The following is a 20,827-nucleotide window of genomic DNA, read 5'->3' as shown; positions in this document are numbered from 1 at the left end:
AGTTACATTCACAGTTGGGATTTTGTACCTCTACATGACAGGTCTTGGTTCTCATTTTTTCCCCCTTACCCCTGCCCTCCCTTCACCCCCTCCTCCCTTCCCTATTTACAAATGCTGTATTTCCATGTTTTCATTTTCTATTTTTTTATTTCCCCTTATTTCCCTCCACCTACCCTTCCCACCTTCCCACTTCCCCTACACCTTTAGCCCTTTTCTTCCTAATGGTATAATTGACAACGTGAACATTTTAGATCCAATCACCTGGTCCCAAAAGATTCATGTCTGTCTCATTTTGAAAACTATATAATTCATCTCTTAAAGCCATGAGATTTTTAACAGTTGCAGTAGTAATAAAATGTTCAACTCCAAGGTGCATTCTTAGCTGTGATGCCCTATGAAAATCAAATAGAAAGTTAAATATTTCCATCTAAAATGGAAGAGGGACAACATTCTAATTCCAAAAGAGAGAAATGGGGATAGAAATGAAAGCACCAAAGTAGGGCAAAACCCATCATGGTAGCCATTAAATCTTCTAGCTCCGCGTCCAGTACCTGGGATAAGTTATGTAAAGATATGAGCTCCAAAGGATTTAAGAGCACTCACCCCTATGGCCTTTTGCTGATTGCAAACCACAAGCTCTTCTTTGATGAGCTGTCTGTGCAAATTAACTGAGGCTTTCCTCAGCAGACGTTTCCACGTTTCTGGCACCTCCATCTTCCTGGGATCTCCATTGCACCTACACTTAAACTTTCACACACTGGCTGTCATCCTAGGCTTCCTTCTGAAACTTTAGTGGAAGCCTCTATGACCCCACAACTCTTACCTTTGATCTATCTAAATTATTAGTATGGGGCTGGGGATTTAGCTCAGTGGCTTGGTGGCCTGCCTTGCAAGTGCAAGGACCCAAGTTCAATCCCCGGTATCAATAAATAAATAAATAAATAAATAAATGAAATATTTGTACCACGTGGATGATGCCAGTGTCTCCTACCATTGAAAGCAGTAGCCAGGCCTTCTTGGTACATGGCTACAGCTGTCTAAAAAACTCTTTATGCTGAACTTTGAGAAAAAAATTTTCTATTCAGCCCTGAATGATCTCAGCTCTCTGGAGCACTCTTCTCAAAGCAAAATTATTCTAAATTGCTTACCATTTTGCATTTTGAGTCTGTGAAACATGGAGCCTGAGATGCCTTTAAAGGATCTTTATTATTTTTGTGCTACAAAGTACATGACTTCTTTATAATGCTAATCTTTTTAACAAGCAGGTTTTCCTGTGCCTTAACATTGCTGGTGCTTTCTTGCTTATAAAACTACACAATTTTCAAATAATTCACCTCAGTTTTATTTTTCTCCTGATTCTCATTTTAGGTTTGATTAAAGTAGCCAGCAATTCATGCTATGAACTGCTCAATTTTAGGCTGCTTTGAAATTTCCTACATAAGATCAATTAATCCACCACCTTTCATTTTAGCTTTACACAGATTCTCAGGACATTGGCAAAATGCAGAGAAATATTCTATCAAAATATAACACACATGGCCTCTAATTCAAAAGCCAGTGGAGGCCTTCCCAATAGAAAAACAGTCTCCTGAATCTGGGCTTTACTGTCCTCGTTGCTATTACCAATCTGTTACTCTAAAATCTCACTGGAACCATCCATCAAGGCCTGTTTACCACATTCTAGGGCTTCTCTAGCCCACATCTCAAAAGCTTTCCAAATTCACCTCACAAACCATTTTCAGAGGCTTTTATCCACTTGGTGAAGTGCATTCATAGTTATGATCCATTTCTCCAGTACTAATTTTATGTCAGTCAGCTTTCCTATTGCTAAGACAAAACACTTGACATCCTCAAGTTAATGGTGTCAAATTTAATTGTGTTCTGGGGAATCTGATCTATGATCCAGCTATTCTAAGGTAGAGACATCATGGTGCAAGGACATAATAGAGCAGTGATGCTTAGTTCACGGTGAGAGGAACACAGAGGATGAGTGCTGGAGAAGAAGGGGCCAGGCACCATGTAGATTATCCAAAGTCACATTCGCCACAATTTTATCACTTTCCAAACACATGGAACGTTTGGAGGATTTTGATATCTGAAATAAAGCAATATTCAACAACTTTATGGACGCAGGCACCATAGTAAAGAGTAGGACCTCAACAAAGACAAATGTCCATTAGAATGGAATAATTGCAATAGCTCTGTAGAGGAGATAGCCACCAATGCACTTCTTTTCTTTGCGACTTCCTTACACAAAGTAAAAATTTCATGTATTCGATCTGTCTAAATTAATTTTCTCTTCCTGAAACTAAATTCCAAATACTCACAAGTTAAAGGTTTAGTTTGTCTCACAGTATCAGTTCCTAGTCAGCTGCTTCCAAGTCGGCAAAATCATGGTAGAAAGGCCTGTGGGAGAAGGCTTCTGCTAGATCCATTACACTAAGAAAGCAGAGACAAAGAATAATTTCTAGAACAACAATAAACTTCTACTGGTCAATGCCCCAGTGTCCCACCTCCAGCCTGACCCAGTCTACTAATATCACATTCAGCTACTGAACTCATCAATGAATAAATACACTGATGAGGACAGTGCCCCTCTAGATCAAATAGCTGCCAAAGACATGAAATTAGAGAAGTGCAATTTAGATCTAAACCATAACAGACCTATTTACAGAGAAAAACCACATCGATCCAAGTTCTACAGAAGAAAAAAATGAATGTAGGATATTTCACCATATCATCAAGTAGTTTATTCACTCATTAATTTATTCAGTGACTATATTCCCACCACTTTTTCTGTGGAATTGTTCTAGGACTGGAAAACAATATTGGATAAAATCTCACTACGCACAAGTATTCAAACTACACCTTTTTTTTCTCTTTTTTAAGTCAACAAAACTGAAAACACATTCAAAATAATCATATCTTTGAGATTGACATCTTATAGTTAATATATAATATCCATATATTTTCAGCTCCTTGAAGCCATAAAGATAAAAACCCCATAATGTATATCTTCAATAAATGTAAAGTGGGTCCAAAATATTTGATAAGCAAAATACAATATCTAACAAGATTCCCGCATTTAAAAAATGTATTATATGCTTTCTTGAGACAGTAAGAAATGACTACAACTGATTATAGTCACTGTGGTCTGTTCTCTTGTTGAGCCAACACATTAATTAAATCTGTTTTGGACCAATGCTGGAGCACAATTTTGCTCTTAGAGAATTTACTACTTCCTTTCATCTTTTCATATAAGACTTGTTAATAAAAACCCATTACTTCTTTCTCCTATAGTTCTTTTTAAACACCAATTTTAATTTGACAAACAAAAATGGATAAAGGAAAATACAGTTATCAAGTGGTTCTTTTTTATGAGAAAACTCCATACTAACTGCATATTCTGAGGTTGAGATGGACTTTTCATATATAATATTACAAATTATTGCCCAGAGATTAATTATAATATAATAATAAAGAGATATGGATACTCTTTGGGAAGAAATGAGTCCCAGGTTGCAGTTAGTACTAATTATGGGAACAGAATATAAACAAAGCTATTCAACCAACACCATTTAAAGTAGGTTTTAGATAATGGCTAGAGGGAATTAGAATATTTGAAGAGACTATAAAATACAGTTAATGAAACAACTTTAAGGTAATATAAAATAGACATGATTAATTATATGTATTTGGAAATGAATTATACAAAGAATGGAGGAAATGAATATGAATATGTAAATAAGAAAACTTTACTATATTTGAACTTTATTAATCTCTTCATTTATTTCATGACTATTTAATATTTATTACATAAAGGCACTAGATTTGATATTTAAGAGTAGATACTATACCCTTCATTTTTCTGTGTTGGACTTATAATTTATTAGGGACAAAAATAGGAAATTATTTAGTAAAATAAAAATCTGTCATTATGTGTAGAAACTTCAAGAAGTGCCATAGAAGGACAGGTGTTTTCCTTTGTTTGAAATGTATATATTTCAAGAGATTACTGTTTTAATTCATGTTTTCAAAACTGATTTAGATACCACACTATGGTATCTAAAATATTTAACTGAAATAATAACTGATGGTTAATAAAACAATAGCTGATAATACTGTAATTCCTTGTGGCTTGACTTCAGGGGCACACAGAGAAACATACAGAGTTTCTCCTTTGAGTGAGGAAAATAATGTAAAAGCAGATATTCTATTTGACATTTAGGATTCCTTGTGACCTGTCAATGATGAGATGAATAAGACCAAATAATTTGAGCAAACTGAAAGAAGCCGGGTTCATTGTATAAGTCACTGACCTGGGAAGTACTGTGTGATTCTTTTTCTGGAAATGTTAAAACAAAGATTAAAGGATAACTTTCCCCAAATGCTGTAAACAGAAGTGCAGTTTTTCTCTAAAAAAGTAGCTTATAAGAAAAGAACTATTGGTCAGAGGTGTCATGTTTCAAAGCTGGATCGTCTGTTCTCCCTTCGCTGTTATCATTTCTCCATTTTTTTTACCAGTTGTCATTTTTCTTCCTTCCCCTCCCTTACACACACGTGGTTAGACAATGGTTCCAACTTATGCAGATATTTTAGATCATTTTTTCCCATGTTGATCGTCCTGCGCTTCAGAGTTGTCTTTAAATACAGCTGTTGCTACATTTTAAAACGGCATTGAACAGTGGGAGCCCACGTTGCCATCCTTTCTCTTGATTTCTGTTGCACATAAAACTCTATTCTGTGCCTTAACACTGATGTGGCAAGGACTGTGGAAGCCTCCTCCCTAGCCTGGTCCAGGACTCTATAGGACTGCTGCATAATTTATACAGGCCTCCCATGAGGTTGGAAAGACAGTAACCAGTACGTGACTTTACCCAAGGTCTACATTTTTTCCTATGTCTCTTCTGTTGTTTTTCAGACTGTTAGGAAAACTTACATAAATGACTTATGGACAAATAATCCCGTTATTCATCATTCTGGTCATGAGACAAAATACTTGAAAAAATCAACTTAAAATAGGCAAGGTTGATTTTGGCTCATGGTTTCAGAAGTTTCTGTCTATGTGTTCACCTGAATTCACTGCTTTGAGAATACAGAGTAAACATCACAGCAGGTGAGTATGGCAGACTTTCAGGATTGGACTTGCCCCCATTTAGCTATATCACAAGCTGATAATCTCTGTAAACCCATTCACAGACACACCAAGAAATGTGCTTCAATAATTTCCCAAGAGCTTCTCAATTCATTGAAGTTGAAAATCATGATTAACTCATCAATCACATGGTTAGTGCCAGGAAACTTAACACAACGCATGTTTGCTTACCATAATAAGCTCTTACTTTCAGATTCCTTGTTGTCATTTTCTTCTCAAAATATCCATAATCATCTTTTCTTAACCTGTAATGCAGACTAATATTTCTCCATAGTTTAGCACCACACACTTAAAAAAATTAATAGCACATTTTCATGATTTCTTTTTTATTTATATTTTGAGTGTCATGATATATTGGTAAGTAGTGAGAAAGTAAGTTACAGAATACTTAGTAAGTTAAGAAATTGAATCCCTATGGAAGGAATTACATAGACACAATGCAAAATGAAACAGGTTCATTCTGTCCTTTTAAATTCAAATAAATGTTATGATCATACAAATTATGAAAAATTATTTTAAAGTTATTAAGCTAGTGAAATAAGATCCAAAAATAAATGAGTCAAAGGTTGATGCACCTACACAGTGCTTTCATTACTGAAAATTTAATACAAGTACTTCAGTGAATGTTCTACTATTGTAATGCTCATTACTTCCAATGAAATGGTATAGTTATGGTAACAAGACATTAAGTCTAACTATGCAAACATGGAATAATTTCTTCAAGAAAAATGACAATATTTAGGCTAGTCAATTGGCTTTAAAAAATAGACAATCTCTCCTTTCAAGGAGATCACAGGAAAGAAAAAACTAATAATTAAATATTAATTACAAGAATATGTGATAGGAACTTCGACTGGAGGCAGTTGCCATGTATCATAGGAACACATAATATGTATCTCTAATTCCATCTGGGGATAAGAATGTGCTTTAGGACCATTTGTCTATTATAGCTATAGCCATAATTACTAAGTGTAAAATTATTTCTACTTTTAATTAAACCAGCAGGTTGTTCAACATTCCTTCTCTGGTTAAAAAATAAACTATTCATAACTTTCATTTTTTGCTTTTCAATGTGACTGAGGGAAATACCTAAATGCAATTTCTAAAATTATCTACGTGGAGATTAATATATTGTCAAAATTGTCTGGTTATTTAGAATCCAACATCATTCAGAATTATTGAAATGGTAAAACAATTATAAAATGTATATATTTTACTATATGTTGAAAGCATTTTCAGCATATAATCACTGCTTTTAAAAAAATTACAAAAATATAGAAATTAAAATGTAATGTCAGTATATTTTTTGGAATCATAGATATAGAAATACATTTAAATGATTTTACATACTATATTGTTAAGAACCTCAAAAATATTAACTATTATCTGACATACATAAAGGCAAATAATTTTAATGAGAAAATGTTATTATTTTTTTATTAACTTTGGAAGTATAGATCTAAAAGTTCACATAGAAGTAACAGACAATGCAATACATTATTTTTAGCTTTCTTAAAGATGCCTGAGAAGTTGTATTGATATGCAGCTAAACAGACATCAGTGAAGCAAGAAGATGGAGAAAACTGACCAAGATTGCATTGCTGATGAAAATCTTCCCATGTTAAACTTGATTCATTGCCTTGTTCATCAAACAGAATTTGCAGTGGAAGCTGTGATGAAAGACAACACTCGATTTGATCTCAGACAGTAATGTCATGGAGAATGTCATGGAAAGCATTTAGTAAATCAGCACAAAAATTAAATCCACAGAACCTAGGTGTGTGTATTAACATAAAACCTACTTCAAAATCACCAAAAATTTCCTTGATAAGCAAAGAAGTTCAGAGAAGTCCAATAATATATATGGGAGAATAGTATAAATTTTAGAAGCATTTTATATTATTCTCTACATGAAATATGTATTTTCTCTGTAGTGCTGCATTATCAAGTCAGAAACCAGTCATTTGTTAACAACAACAAATAAATTTCTATTTTCTCATTCATTTTCTGACTTATTTCATCTTCTCTCTGTAGTCAGGTGGATGAGTAAATAGATGATAAAAAGATACATGATAGATAGATAGATGGTGGATAATTTTTAAACATATATATGAAATTTATCCCATTTCCAACTTTATGTGCTTTGTGCTTTACTAAATATTCAAGCATAAAAACAAAAATAAAAGTTGCCATTATTTTTACCATTATTTAATCTAACACATTCCTTATTTGGGAAGGCATGTACCTAAACTAATGAAACAAATGTTTATTTGAATGATTATTCTAAGATAAGCACTCTAATAATTGTTTTCCTCTACCTTTACTCAAAATAGAGTGCAGAATTTTTGAGCCAACACATTAGATTAGCTGGTATACTGCAAATGGGCTCAAAGTAAATGATACTGAAGTGACATGAGTAGAATAACTACTATTAATGTATATTTTAGGGAATTTGTAATTTTAATGTGTAATGATATATTTCATGGAACAATATCAACTTATAATAAAACATAATTGAATAACTATATACAATCATTACCTATAGATATGGAGCCACACTAAATTGATAATTAAATTTGTTGAACTATGAAAAAAATAATTTTCTAGAGAAAAATTCAGGAGACTTTGGATTTATCCTTGCTTTGTACTTTAATGTTTTGTTTTATTTTGTTTTGTTTGGTACTGGGGATCAAACTTGGGCCTTGTGCTTGTGAGGCAGGTGGCAGAACCACTGAGCCAAATCCCAGGCAGTACTCTATTTTTTTAGAAATAATTTTAGTATATATTCTAAGATATTTATATTTAACTGGCTATGCATTTTGTTGTTAACTTTTGAACTTTGAATATGTTTATAAATATAGCAAAATTATTTTCTGGAAATCACTACATCTCTACTCTATAATTATATAATATGGGATCTGAAGTCAATCTCAAAATCCAAGACCTTCTCATGAAATAATTTATAATTTAGTGTCATTTTAATTACGTTGTTTTCAAACTTGTGATCTTTTGTGCTTCTTTTCCCTTAATTCTCTCAATTTCATATCTCATAATGAACATAATAATCATAATTTATGAAGTTCTCATTTAAGAATCTGTTTTTAAGTAAGTAATTAACATGTTTGATTTCATTTTTATCATTCAATTTTTAAACGTTTATGGACTTTCATGAAGGTGTCAAAATGTTACATAGAGTCACATCATCCTTTTACTCCCTAAAGGGACATCTTATATAAATGAAGTACAACATGGAAAGCAGGAAATTAAGATGAGTGAAATAGGGTTAATTTAACTAAAATTTTCAGTTTTCAGCCCATTTTACATATGTTCAATTTTACATATTTATGTGTATGTCAATGTGCAATTTTATGCAATATTACTGTTTTCATTCGTATAACCTTTATTTTAATTACTCCATGATAATAAAAGACTTTATTACTATTTTATATCTGCAATACAGTTTGGTCCTTAAGGATAGCTAGCATCCAGTTATCTTTTTCTACAGTTTTGTTATTTTGAGAATATTGAATACATGAGATCATGTAGCATATATTTTCTGATTGACCGGTCTCTCTAAGCATAGTATTCTACAGTCCATCCATGTTGAAATGTGTCTTAATAATTTGTTCCCTTTATTGTTCAGTAATATTCCATTTTAGGTATGTATAAGAATTTTTAAATTATTTAATCAGTGAGGATATTTAACTTCTTTTTCAGCTTTTGACTACTAGTAATAAAATTTCTATGAAAGCTTATGTGAAGCTTGTTTTTTTTTTTTTTTACTTTCGATCATAATTCAATTTGTAAAATTCTATAAAAATTAGAAGTAATTATTTATCTAACCTATATTAGGGCAGGTATTTAAGTTTAAGTCCAGATTTTTTATAAATTAATATTGTTGACTATCTGATAATACTATTTATTCTTTCTACTACCACTGGTCTTCATATTTCAAGACCCCCAATAACAATTATCAGACTTACAGTGAGGGGTTCTCAATTATTACATATGGAATTTTTGTTTTTATGTTAATGAGCACCCCAAAAGCTAGGCTTCTGTTTTGTCATGAATTTTACTGCTATTTCTAACTGAAGTTATTCTGGTTCTGTTTCTATTTGCTCTCCTGTATTGAGATAGGCAAGCTGTGCTTGAATTAATAGATAAAAAAAGAATTTAAATTTTAATTTTTTGCCAATGACATGATCATCTACATGGAAGTCCACAAAATCTCTACAAAAAGACTCAAAACTAATGTCCAAATTGGTTAGTGTAGCAAGATACAAAGTCAGCACTCAAAATTCATGCATACCACAGCATTCATGCATACCAATATTAAATTCACTGAGTGGGAATGCAGAAAAGCAATACCATTCATAATAGCATCAGGAAAAATGAAATACTTAAGAATTAATCTAAGAAAATGAAGGGCCTTTGCAATGAAAGCTATAGTACTCTGAAAATGGAGATTGAAGAGGATACCATACAATAGAAAGATATCCCCTGTTCCTGGATAGAGAGAATCAATATAGTAAAAGTAGCCATATATTCAAAACCGTTATATAGATTTAACATGATCTCAATCAAAATAGCAATAACATTCTTTATAGAACTGAAGAAAGCAATTGTAAAATTCTTATGGAACCAGAAGATATCTAGAGTAGCAAAAACAATTCTGGGCAACAAGGGCAAGGTAGGGGACATCACAACCAAGACTTCAAATTATACTACAAAGCTACAGAGATTTAAAAAAAAAAATCATGGCATTGGCACAAGAATAAACCCAAAGTTCAGTGAGACACAATGCAAGATACAGAAGCAATTATGGGAACACTCAGCTATGCTTTTGTTGACAAAGGGGGCACATACCTTTGCTGGATGAAAAATAGTTCTTTAATAAATGGTCCTGGGAGAATTGGGTATCCACTTGCTAAAGACTGAATTTAAATCCATACTTCACCACCATGCATTAAACTGAAATCAAAAGGGATTAAAGAGTTAAACATTAGACTAGAAATGCCCTGTTGGAAGACAAATTACATACAATTCTTGAAGACATACCTGTAGCTAAGTCTCTTATGGACAAAGCTTTGTTTGTACAAGAAATAATACTGAGAACAACAAATGAAATAAAATCATATTTTAAACATACTGCACAGCAAAGAAACCCATTTACTGATTGAAGAGACAACCTAGATAATTGGAAAATTTTGCCAGCTACATCTCACACAAAGGACTAATATTTGGAAGATGTAAATAATTTAAAAAAATTAGAACCCTGAAAATTAAAGAAGCAATTAAAAATATGCATCTGAAATTAAAAGATACTCCTCAGATAAAGGAATACAAATGGCCCAGAATTGCATGAAAAATGAGTGATATCACTGGCCATTTGAATAATTCAAAGTAAAACAACAGAGTTTTCATCTCATTACAGAAAGAATGGCTACAACCAAGAAATCAACAAATAGCCAATACCGGTGAGGCTATGGAGAGGGGTTTGACTTGTATAATTGGCTTGACTGTCAACTGATGCAACCCCTATAGAAATCAGGACAGAGAGAGAAAAAAAAAACCTGAAAGTAGGAATTAAATTTGATCAAGCTATTCTACTTCTAGGAATTGTCCCAAAAGAATTAAATTTAAAAAAAATTAAAATGTTCACATCACAGTGACATAGGCAGTCCACAAATTTCTAATAGCTACATCTTGGAAATACCCTATTTGACCATCAACAGATGAATGGATAAAAATATAATATTTATACATAATGAAGTACTGCTTCACCATAAAGAAGGATAAACAAGATATTTGAAGGAAAATGGACACATCCCGAGATCACGTTAAGTGAAGTAACTCAGATACACAAGCTTAAATATCGATAGTTTCTCTTAGATGACAAACTCATTACATTTATAAAGTACAAAATAAAAGACAATAGGGATAAAGGAGAGAAAGAAAAAAAGTATTGTAATCCAGTGCAGACAGTGTAACTAAAATTGTACCTTTCCTTTATACAATTGTCTTATGCAATTTTACATTCTTTGGCCTATTGGTCCGTTTTTTGATCTATACATTTGATAATTAACTTTACAAGTTAAAGAAGTGAATATGACACTGGAAAAACAAAAGAGGAGTGAAGAGAGGGGGAAAAAGGGAATTGAAAGGTGTTATATACATGTACCTGTTATCTACAATGAATGTGATCATTATGAACTGTAAATGAGTACTAATAAAAGTTTAACAAATAAATGAAACCATTAAAATTAATTAGCAGGGCATTTGACAGTATTATTTCATGTATTAAGTAAATTTATACCAAAATTGTGATAACAGTTTTTAAAATAAAATGTAGATGATCGATATTGTGATAGGCAAAATAATGGCCTCCACCAATGTTCCTAGTAATACTCAGATTGTGAATATAATATGTATCAAAATGTAATTAATATTAGAGGTAACTAGTAAACTGACCATAAAATGCAGCAACTGTGGATTATTCATGAGATATTAATGTAATCATCAGGGTCCTCAAAATTGAATGATTAAAGGTGTAGTCTGAGTTAAAGAAAGAGCTATAATGAAGGAACGAGAGAGATTTAAGTAGGTGACAGATTTCATACTATATTGTTGATGTAAAATATGGAATAAAGTGCAAAACAAAAACAAACACAATCAAAAACTGCAGGTGGCTGAAGAAGCTACAAAAAGGAAGGAATTTTCCCAGAAAGCATACAAAATTAAAGCAGCCCTTTTTATAATCTGAATTTAGGGCCAGGGGTATAGCTCTTGGTGCTGCTGTGCCTGTCTGCCTGGCAAACACAAGGTCCTGAGTTTGATCCCCAGTACAAAAAAGAATAAATAAATAACAAGAAAAGAAAAGAAAATATTGTGTCTGCCTGAATTTATCCTGATGAATTTTAGATCTTTGATCTTCACACAAATGTAAGATAACAAATCTGTTGTTTTAACCACTAATTTTGTGGAAATTTGAAATAATCAACAGGAAAAAAATGAGAGAAGATAGACAGACAGGTATGTAGATGGCACTGTCTTTACTTTGTACAACCAAGGAAACATTATGAATTTGAAGAAGAAAACAAATTTACAGTAACCAGCACCCATTGCTCTGTTTCTGTATACAAGAAAACACAAGCCTTAGGTGTTTCACTTCTCTTGAGTCTTTTACACAAGTCTTTTGAGTTTTATGTCGTTCAGTACCTCTGTTCATACCATGTAGATCATTTTATTTATTATTTGTTTATTATTTTTTTCCAACTTGGTCATCTTATTTATTCCAAAGTCTCTAATTTTGTATAGTTGAAATATACTGAATGATAACCAAATATTTCAAGATTCTTCCCTAGGATGCAATGGAAAATTATCTTTTTCAACTTCTTTTGTGTTGTATTCTCAATAATCTAATGTGAGTATACTTGGCCTTCCTTACACCTTAATGATGTTATCGTCACAAAACTGGATTTGGATTTCTGAGCTACTTCACATTTGGTAGGTGAAAAATAAATCTATAAAGTTGAGTGTTACTATAATTGGACTGTTAGCCAAAGTAGCAGTGAATGTCAAAAATTATACACCTTCTTAGTTAAAATTTTATCCTTTAAATGAAGAAATGTCCATTTTTTCTGGTTGTCTAATTGGCTAGTGCTATTTCAATCAGCATTTCGTGATCTAACTCAGAAAACTCTAGTGCTCCCCAAACCTATATTAAACTGTGAGCACAGTTTAATGCCATTTTACCTACTTGATAAAGATACCGTTCTTGTGCACTCCCAAACACTGCATCAAATAACAAAGTGGAAAGCTATTCCCAACCTCCTCCCATTCTCAACAGCTACTATTTTAAATTTGACAAGTCATACATATGGATAAAAGAAAATTGTCTACTTCCAAATGGCTGTAATGATATAGGGAACTACAGTTAAGTATAAGAAAATTGCATGAACTAAACTCAGAAAAAAGTTTTCAGATAAATTTTAAATTCATAATGCTATTCTTTACTGAATTCTTGAGGGACTTTCTTTAGTTTAGCTTTGGGGTCATTTAGAATAAGAAGTGGAAGTAACACATATTTCAGGCAATATAAAGTATATTAATTTTCAGTACCTTTGGTCAGAAGCTTGATTGCAATCATATTGTTCTTGGTATGATTTTTTTTGTCATAATCATGATTGGACCATCTCAATAACTTAGCTACAGATCAAACTTGGGGTTCATCTGAGTAAAGAACTAGCATGCTTCTCTTAAATCATATTTGCTTTTTACTACAGATACTTTTTCCATCATTGTAAACTCTAGCAGTATATTTTCATTCACCAAGTTGTCTATACAGTAATTATTACTAAAGAAAGCAAAAAGTATCTTTGAACAAACAAAAGCTGCAGAAGGAACATAATACAATTTGTAACTACAATGACAAAAACAATTCCATTTTCTCATGATGGTTATAGCTGTTCAAGGAAAGTTAATTGATAAATTTTACCAGATTAATGCATTTAAAAACACATCAGGTCTTTAGTCTGAAGTTTTCATATATGTGTATTATAACCTATCATATTGCTCAATTTGAAGCCAATTTAAGTTACTAATTTATGTTGAGTTGAATATACATCACAATGCATATTATTACTAATTATTTTTCTATTCATTAAATTTGAGTATAAATGCTTGAAGAATTATAAAATTAGATATCTGTTAATTGATAAGAAACTAGTCTTAGGTGAACATCTTCAAAATCTTTAGCATCTGGCATGTATTGCTGTGGTAGCACAAAGACATTCACACCTCAATCCCCATAACCTTTGAATATGTTGCATTTCATAGAAAAGGAGAATTTGCAGATTATATTGATTGTAGACATCATAAAATAGAGAGATTCCTCTGAATTATCTAGCTTGATCAGAAGTAGTCAATTTTCACATCATTTTATAAATTTTTAAACACTTTATAATAGTTATTAAGGAGAGATCTTTCTTTGGCTAGAGTCAGGAAGACGCAGTGCAGAAGGCGGAAAAGATAGAGCAGAAGAGGAAGCTAGAAAGGTACTGGGAATGGGAGGGGTCTGACATACCCTTTCAGATGTACGGGGGTCATAGACTAGGCTGGAGGTAGACGAGAAGGAAGTAAGGATAGCGATGCCTGATGCCTGTCTGTCAGTTACACAGGAAACACGAACCTCGGCCCTAGAACTACAAGGAGCTGACTTCCAGGAATCGGATTAGTGAGAGCGTATTCTTTCCTAGGTCTTACACAAAAGAAATCAGCCCTAGCGGCACACCGATTTCATCCCTCTAACACAGACTTCTGATCTACAGTACCTTAGACTTCTGTTTTCTTTCTGTTCCATTTTCTTTTTTGTAACTTCCAAAGTTTATGCTATTGATATAAGTTGAATATTATCACTTATCAGGTTCACCATTTTATTTTACCTCTTTCCTATATATATGATCACCACTTTTAAAATACATACTATCAGATATCCAATAATAAATACAAGCAGGAAGATGCGTATGATGAGTCAAATAAATGTCATATTTTACAAAGGAAAACTAAATTGATTTATTTTTATTCTTAGAAACAGCATCAGTTACTCATGCCATAAAACAAGGTTTGGTGCATTGTATGGAAATTAAATAAGAGAGCTATCAGACATTTGTCATAAAATAATCTCTAAACCTCAAAGTTCACTAAAAATTTAAAGTAGAAAAGACCACATCTATAGGAAATTCTAAAGAAGATAAGAATATGACTTGTAGACAGAATAGCAATCATATTTAAATTCATGAACATAAGATAATATAGAAAGAAAACTCAGGTCAGCAAAATTAAAAATAACTGAAAGTACACCACAAATACTTATGCAAACTTTTTTTTTCCAGACACTGTTTGTATTTTTGCAGTTTTTTGAGGTATAAATGAAAAATAAAATGGTTCATTATATTACTTCTCTAATATTCTAAAAAAAAGTCAAATTCCTCAATGTGCAGAATAGAATGGTTTTTGTTTGTGAATGGCAAGTGAAGTTAATGGGAGACATTGACAAAAAGCTACAAAGTTTAGCTGTATGGGTTGCATAAGTTCCCTATTTTCAATCTACAGCATGATGACTCTAGCAATTGTATACTTTATGTTAAAATATTTTTCATTTTATGTATTACATGTATTTTAAAAATGCATCTCTACCCCAAAATAAAGTCATTACAAGCTAACTTAACTCATAGATATTAGAATATTTAGAGTTGCCTACAGTTTCATTTCAAATAATCCTGAGTAACAGTAGAATATTTTTCATGAACATTGACTTCCTTTTCTAACATTAAACATTTGTTTATCTTCAAAGTTCTTTATTGGGCAAAAAAATCACAGTTTAGTTCACCAAATAAAGTACTCATTGTTTTGGCAAACATTTTCCAACTGGAGTATGTCTTTCGATTACTTTAGCAAAATAAGCATCTTTTTTAGAACTCAAGGAGAGCATGCTTTGCTTCACGCTCCCTTTAGCAAGCTTTAGCTAAAAATTATCTGAGGATTATTTCTAATTAGCAAATCATTTTTTTAAAAGTTCAGAATTTAAGTATAAGTTTAATACTCTCAGACAATAAAACAAATGTTGCCTTTAAAAATACTAAACTAGATTTTAGGAAGATGTCCAGATGACAAATAAACATACAAGAAGAAGCTCAACATCTTTTGTTGTCAGTAAATGCAAAGTAAAACAGTAAAATGGATACAATTCAAGTGAAACTTCCACTGCTACACTTTGATAGAATCTCTTTTTAATATGTAGTTATCATAGGGTCTAGCAATCATGCCCAGCTGACTTGAAAATTTAGAAACACAGAAAATGTCAATCTTTATAACATTGTTATTCATTCATAGTTGCCTCAAACTGGAATCAATCAAGATATTCTTCAAAAGATTAAAGACTAAAGGGACTGTTGTACATTAACACACTGACATATTAGTCAGTAAAGAAAAATTACAATGATATGAATGAATCATAAAAATATTATTCTGAGTGAGAGGAGACTGAGGAAAAGGTATATAATACTGGATTCCACTCATATAATTTACAAAAAATGAAAGTATATTTATAAAAATAAAGTAAATTTACCCAAACTGTGAGGAGAGGGGAATTCTTGAGTATATTTTAAGAAGGTAAGACACACTTGTATGGTACTGTATTGTTGCACACATGACAGTACATTTTTCATAAACCATGCATAGATACATAAATGAAGTTTAACCTATGCAAATCAAAAAGAAAACCAACTGAGCTTTTGGAGGATCTCAGGATGGAAGCCAGTACTTACTCAAAATTCAAACTTTCTTATAAACATAGTTTATTTAAACAAAAAATCTTAATCACATTTTCATTTTGGAAACACAATAATAATTTGTTGCCAAAAATCCCATAATTTTTGTAATTAGCAGTTTATGCAAAAAGAATATTCTATTAATTTTGCCTACATTGCTCATCTGTAACTTCAAATCAAAAGTGTAACTAAGTAATATTTTAACTTTCACAAATAAATAGTTTTCTATGCATTACATATTTTTAACACTGATGTCTTCAACCATGGGAAAGTTTGGGACAAAAGTTCAAAATGTTTTTTAATGAGTTCACGAGTCACTACTTGAAACATCTTGGAAGTTGTGCTCAGTTGACTCTTTAAATATTAGCATGAATGACTGTAAACATGCAAACCCTAATATAAACACATTTTATGCTTTATTCACAAGTGTATGCTCCAACATGAACAAGAAAACAAGTTCCTATGCTTTCAAGATAAAATCAACTGCAAGCTCATGAGAGTTCTAGATTGTAATTACCCTTATCATTATGTGACCAACTTAGTGCAGAGATTACTAACAGTAACACAAATCACTTTGGTAGAATTTCTCTGCTAAATGTTGCTCTCAGGAGAAGACACAGTCTTGCGATTTAGCCCTGTGTAGGCAATTTAAACTATTTGACTTTAATTACAGATTTAAAAGTAAGAGTCTATCTATATCTCATTTAAACAATTCATAGTTTAAAAGTAAATCATGTCACAATTCCATAGAAAGAGTCATTGCCAAAGTACTACTAGTTTGATTTCACTGTGCATGAAAACATCAAATTTTAAGGAAGACAATTCTTTTTAAAGTAAGCCCAAAGGTTCAGTGGATGCAATCATGGAATAATGTCTGGAAACTGCATACACAGCAGAATAGTAAAATAATTACTTATATAGTCTTAATTTTGGTTCTTTATCAAAATGTGCTTTGAGAACAAAATTGAAAAATTATGGTTCTAGAGTGCTAATCTATTTATTTGATTTAAAGACAAATTTATTATTTTTAAGACTATTCAAAACTTCTTGTAAGGGTAGAAAAAACATACTTTGAAATATCATTGGAAATTAATTTTATTTCCCTAATCATTTCATTTTATAAAATAAGTTTATAAATGATTGAACAGACTTGAAATGAGAAATATTTTATAAAAAAAACATTACTCATCATTTTTCAAGAACTTCTTTATATTTATCAATAGTATAGCTATTACTGTATGTAGTAAACATGGGGATATAATAACCTGATTTCCTTCTCAATATGAAACGTGTCAACTCTTTTTAACGTGGTGCTGAAATATCTGTATCTGTGGACTCCATCAAAGTAGTTTTCTTGAAAGTATAGGACGTATTTTATCAGGTGAACACAGTTCTGATGGATGATGTGTACAGAGAACACAGAAGTCTTACGTAGTCATTTAATTGATGGATCTTAATTGAGAAAATATGTCAAATTTTATTCTTTTTGTTACTTTCAGAAACAGATTAATTGGTGTTTTTCAAAGTAGTCCTGACCTAGCCACCAAATATGAGGTAAACCGCTAGTGAAAAAAAGAAAAATAATTTCTAATAATAAATTTTACTTTTAGAATAATGGATGTTGATAAATGCAAGATTCATATATTTTAAGAAAAAAGATGAAGACAAAAGGGTTCTCAAATACAAAGTACATTTTAATAAAGCATTAGTAATAATATAATGCTCCAGATTTTTTTCAAGAAGTTACCAAATTTCTCTGAATAAAACTTGTTTTGCTTGATTTATCACAGATACATAAATCAGAATTTCCAAAAGCAGGTGATCAAAAAACTGAAAGAGATCTTGCAATATCAAAAAAAAAAAAAAAAAAAACTCAAGCACTCTAAAATCATCCCATATTTATTTTATTCAAATCAAAATCAGCAGTGAAATTTTCATGCTTCTCCATGGAAAATATTACTTCTCTTTCTCCATACGTAAGTAGATAGACTTATGACTGATGATAAGGTGGATTTATGATATATAAATTGATAGATGATAGATCTAAATTAGGTGAATGTGAGGACACAGAGATGCCACAAGTACATTTCCTTCCTAAAAATGAGAACTAGACCCTTTGCTCTTAATGTGGAATGTTTAAATCTGCTGAAGTCACTAGTAGTCCAGCCATATTGCAATACAACTTCTGAGGTAAACAAATGCAACTCATTATTTATTTTATATAAATAATGAGACTTCCTTATTAAATAAAAAATGAATACATGCCCAGGCAGAAGTCATTATTTTTCCCTCTTCGCCTTCTGGTTTTATATAGTGAGAACAAATAGATCTTTCCTACGGGGCTGATATAGCACAATGAAAATATATTTGTATGGATATAGGGAATGACTTAGACTGATTTTTCTGGATTTCTTTTATTTGTAATATATCCTCCATAGTTTAGTGACCTTACATGTATGCATAGAGGACAAGGCAATTATTCGAGGTGTATCTATGGAGCCAAACCAAACAGGTAGCAAATAAAATGAAAGAAAAAATGAAGATAATATATAGGATTAGGAAATATATTAAGAAACTATCTTCCTTCTTGTTCCTTTTCTATGGAAGCTGTCATGAAAAGAGACTGATTTATAATATTAAGATTTAAGCCATTATTTTGGCTGGTAAGTAGAAACAGTACGTATAGCAACACTCACTTTCAGTTGCATTCCCCAAATAACATTTGCACAACAATTTGAAAACACTACTGAAAATGTTATTTGAGCCGTATACAAGAGGCATCATTTCAGAAATATGTTATTAACAATAAAAAATAAAGATTTTAACCAGAATAAAAACAAAAACATTTCAAAATAATATGTGCTTTGCTAAAGGAATAAGATATTTATAGTAAGTTCTTACCTCCTTCTGTGTACCAGGAAGTACGTTTTTAAACCTCTCCATGGTTACTTTTAAACCAGCAACAACTGATCTCCCTAGAACATTATTCAGTAAAGCATTGATCAATTGAAGAGCTATTTTGTTTTAAAGTGATTATATATGTTTGTGTGTGTGTATATAGATTAGTAGATCAAAAGTTGTTTATATATTTATGTAAACTATTTCAGTAAAAATTTTGAAGTTTTGTACCTGAGCAAGTTAGAACAACAGAGATATGCCACACTCTGTGTCAGATGGGAGTCCGTTTAATAAAACTAGTGGCCGAGGAGGGGCTAATGCCCAGAAAGTTCTCTTAGCACTGAGAAATGATTGGATCTCTCCTTTTAAATCATGCTTTCAGTTGGGGAGGTCCCAAGGGAGACCAAGGGTGAATTTTACAGAAGTAGAACCATGACAAGCTAGTGGGGGGGGATAAAGAAGTTTTGCACACTAGGTGAGCTAGAAAACATCCTGAAACCGCAGCAAATATACTGCTAACCAGGATGGGGGGAGGGATTTGGATGCTTTCTTCAAGCACAAGCACTTTGTCTAAGCATAGTTACAAGCTGGTATTGAGGATCAAGATGGAGTCAGGTTGGCTAAAACAGAAGAAATTTTAATAGAACATAGGAAGTCACCATGGCTACTAGTACTGACTTTTTAAAAGAGACTGCTAACAATGTCAGTACCATTCATTTTCTTTTAAAACTCTGCCATAAAATTAAACAAATATCTGTAGTACTGGAGGCAACATTTTATAAAGTTGTTCCTTGAATGGGTAGTAAGGATTTCTATCAAAACTGCTAGCCTTTACATTGTCTTTGTCTCATCTTTCTTTTTGGAAACAAGGGTAAGAATTCAACTACAGTGCATGCTATGTGCTAGAGCAACACTATCAGAGAATAATTCTTACAATATACCTATGAGGTAATTGTTATTACTACCTATATTTTGAAAGTGAAAAAACTAAAATTTAATAATACAAACTTGGTTAAGATTAATCATCATTAATCTACTAAGTAGGTAGAGTCTGATTCCATGCAACCCATGCAATTGCTACTCACTTATATTACTGAATAAAAGAATAGCTTTAATGTAGGTAAGTTTTATATCTACACACAGAAAAATATACAAAACTTTTAATGGTCACTTGCGATTTAATTTTTACCACTATTGTTAATTTTGATTGTATTCCCAATTATAAGTAAATATTCACTTGATCTTAGCCAAAAGGCCAAGAAGTAAATATAAGGAAATATTCAATAAGATAATTAAATATAAGAAAATGTTTTAAATGCCTGTATGAAAAAAGCAATAAAATTATCATTTTAATTTTAAACATATCTTTATTCTGTTTTAAATTAAACCATAAATTCCCATTCAAATAACGTTTTGGGAGATTTTTTTTTTTTTTTTTTTTTTT

At 31.7% G+C, this 20,827-nt stretch overlaps 1 long non-coding RNA gene across 1 annotated transcript in view; it reads right to left on the bottom strand.

The window, feature by feature from the left end:
* Positions 1–2,344: 2,344 nt before the first annotated feature.
* LOC104866484 overlaps positions 2,345–20,827 on the bottom strand; it is a 33,729-nt gene continuing 15,246 nt past the window's right edge. The window contains exons 3-6 of the long non-coding RNA XR_781461.1: positions 10,022–10,126; positions 6,744–6,825; positions 5,327–5,400; positions 2,345–2,406 (exon numbers count right to left, since the gene is read on the bottom strand). This is a non-coding gene — a long non-coding RNA (uncharacterized LOC104866484). The remainder of the gene's footprint in view (positions 2,407–5,326; positions 5,401–6,743; positions 6,826–10,021; positions 10,127–20,827) is intronic.

The sequence above is a fragment of the Fukomys damarensis genome, unplaced genomic scaffold (assembly GCF_012274545.1).
Source record: "Fukomys damarensis isolate Sample0158 unplaced genomic scaffold, DMR_v1.0_HiC HiC_scaffold_6, whole genome shotgun sequence".
NCBI classification, from domain to species: Eukaryota; Metazoa; Chordata; class Mammalia; order Rodentia; family Bathyergidae; genus Fukomys; species Fukomys damarensis.
The sequence above is the reverse complement of the archived record's forward strand: the minus strand, read 5'-3'. Positions and strand labels throughout refer to the sequence as shown.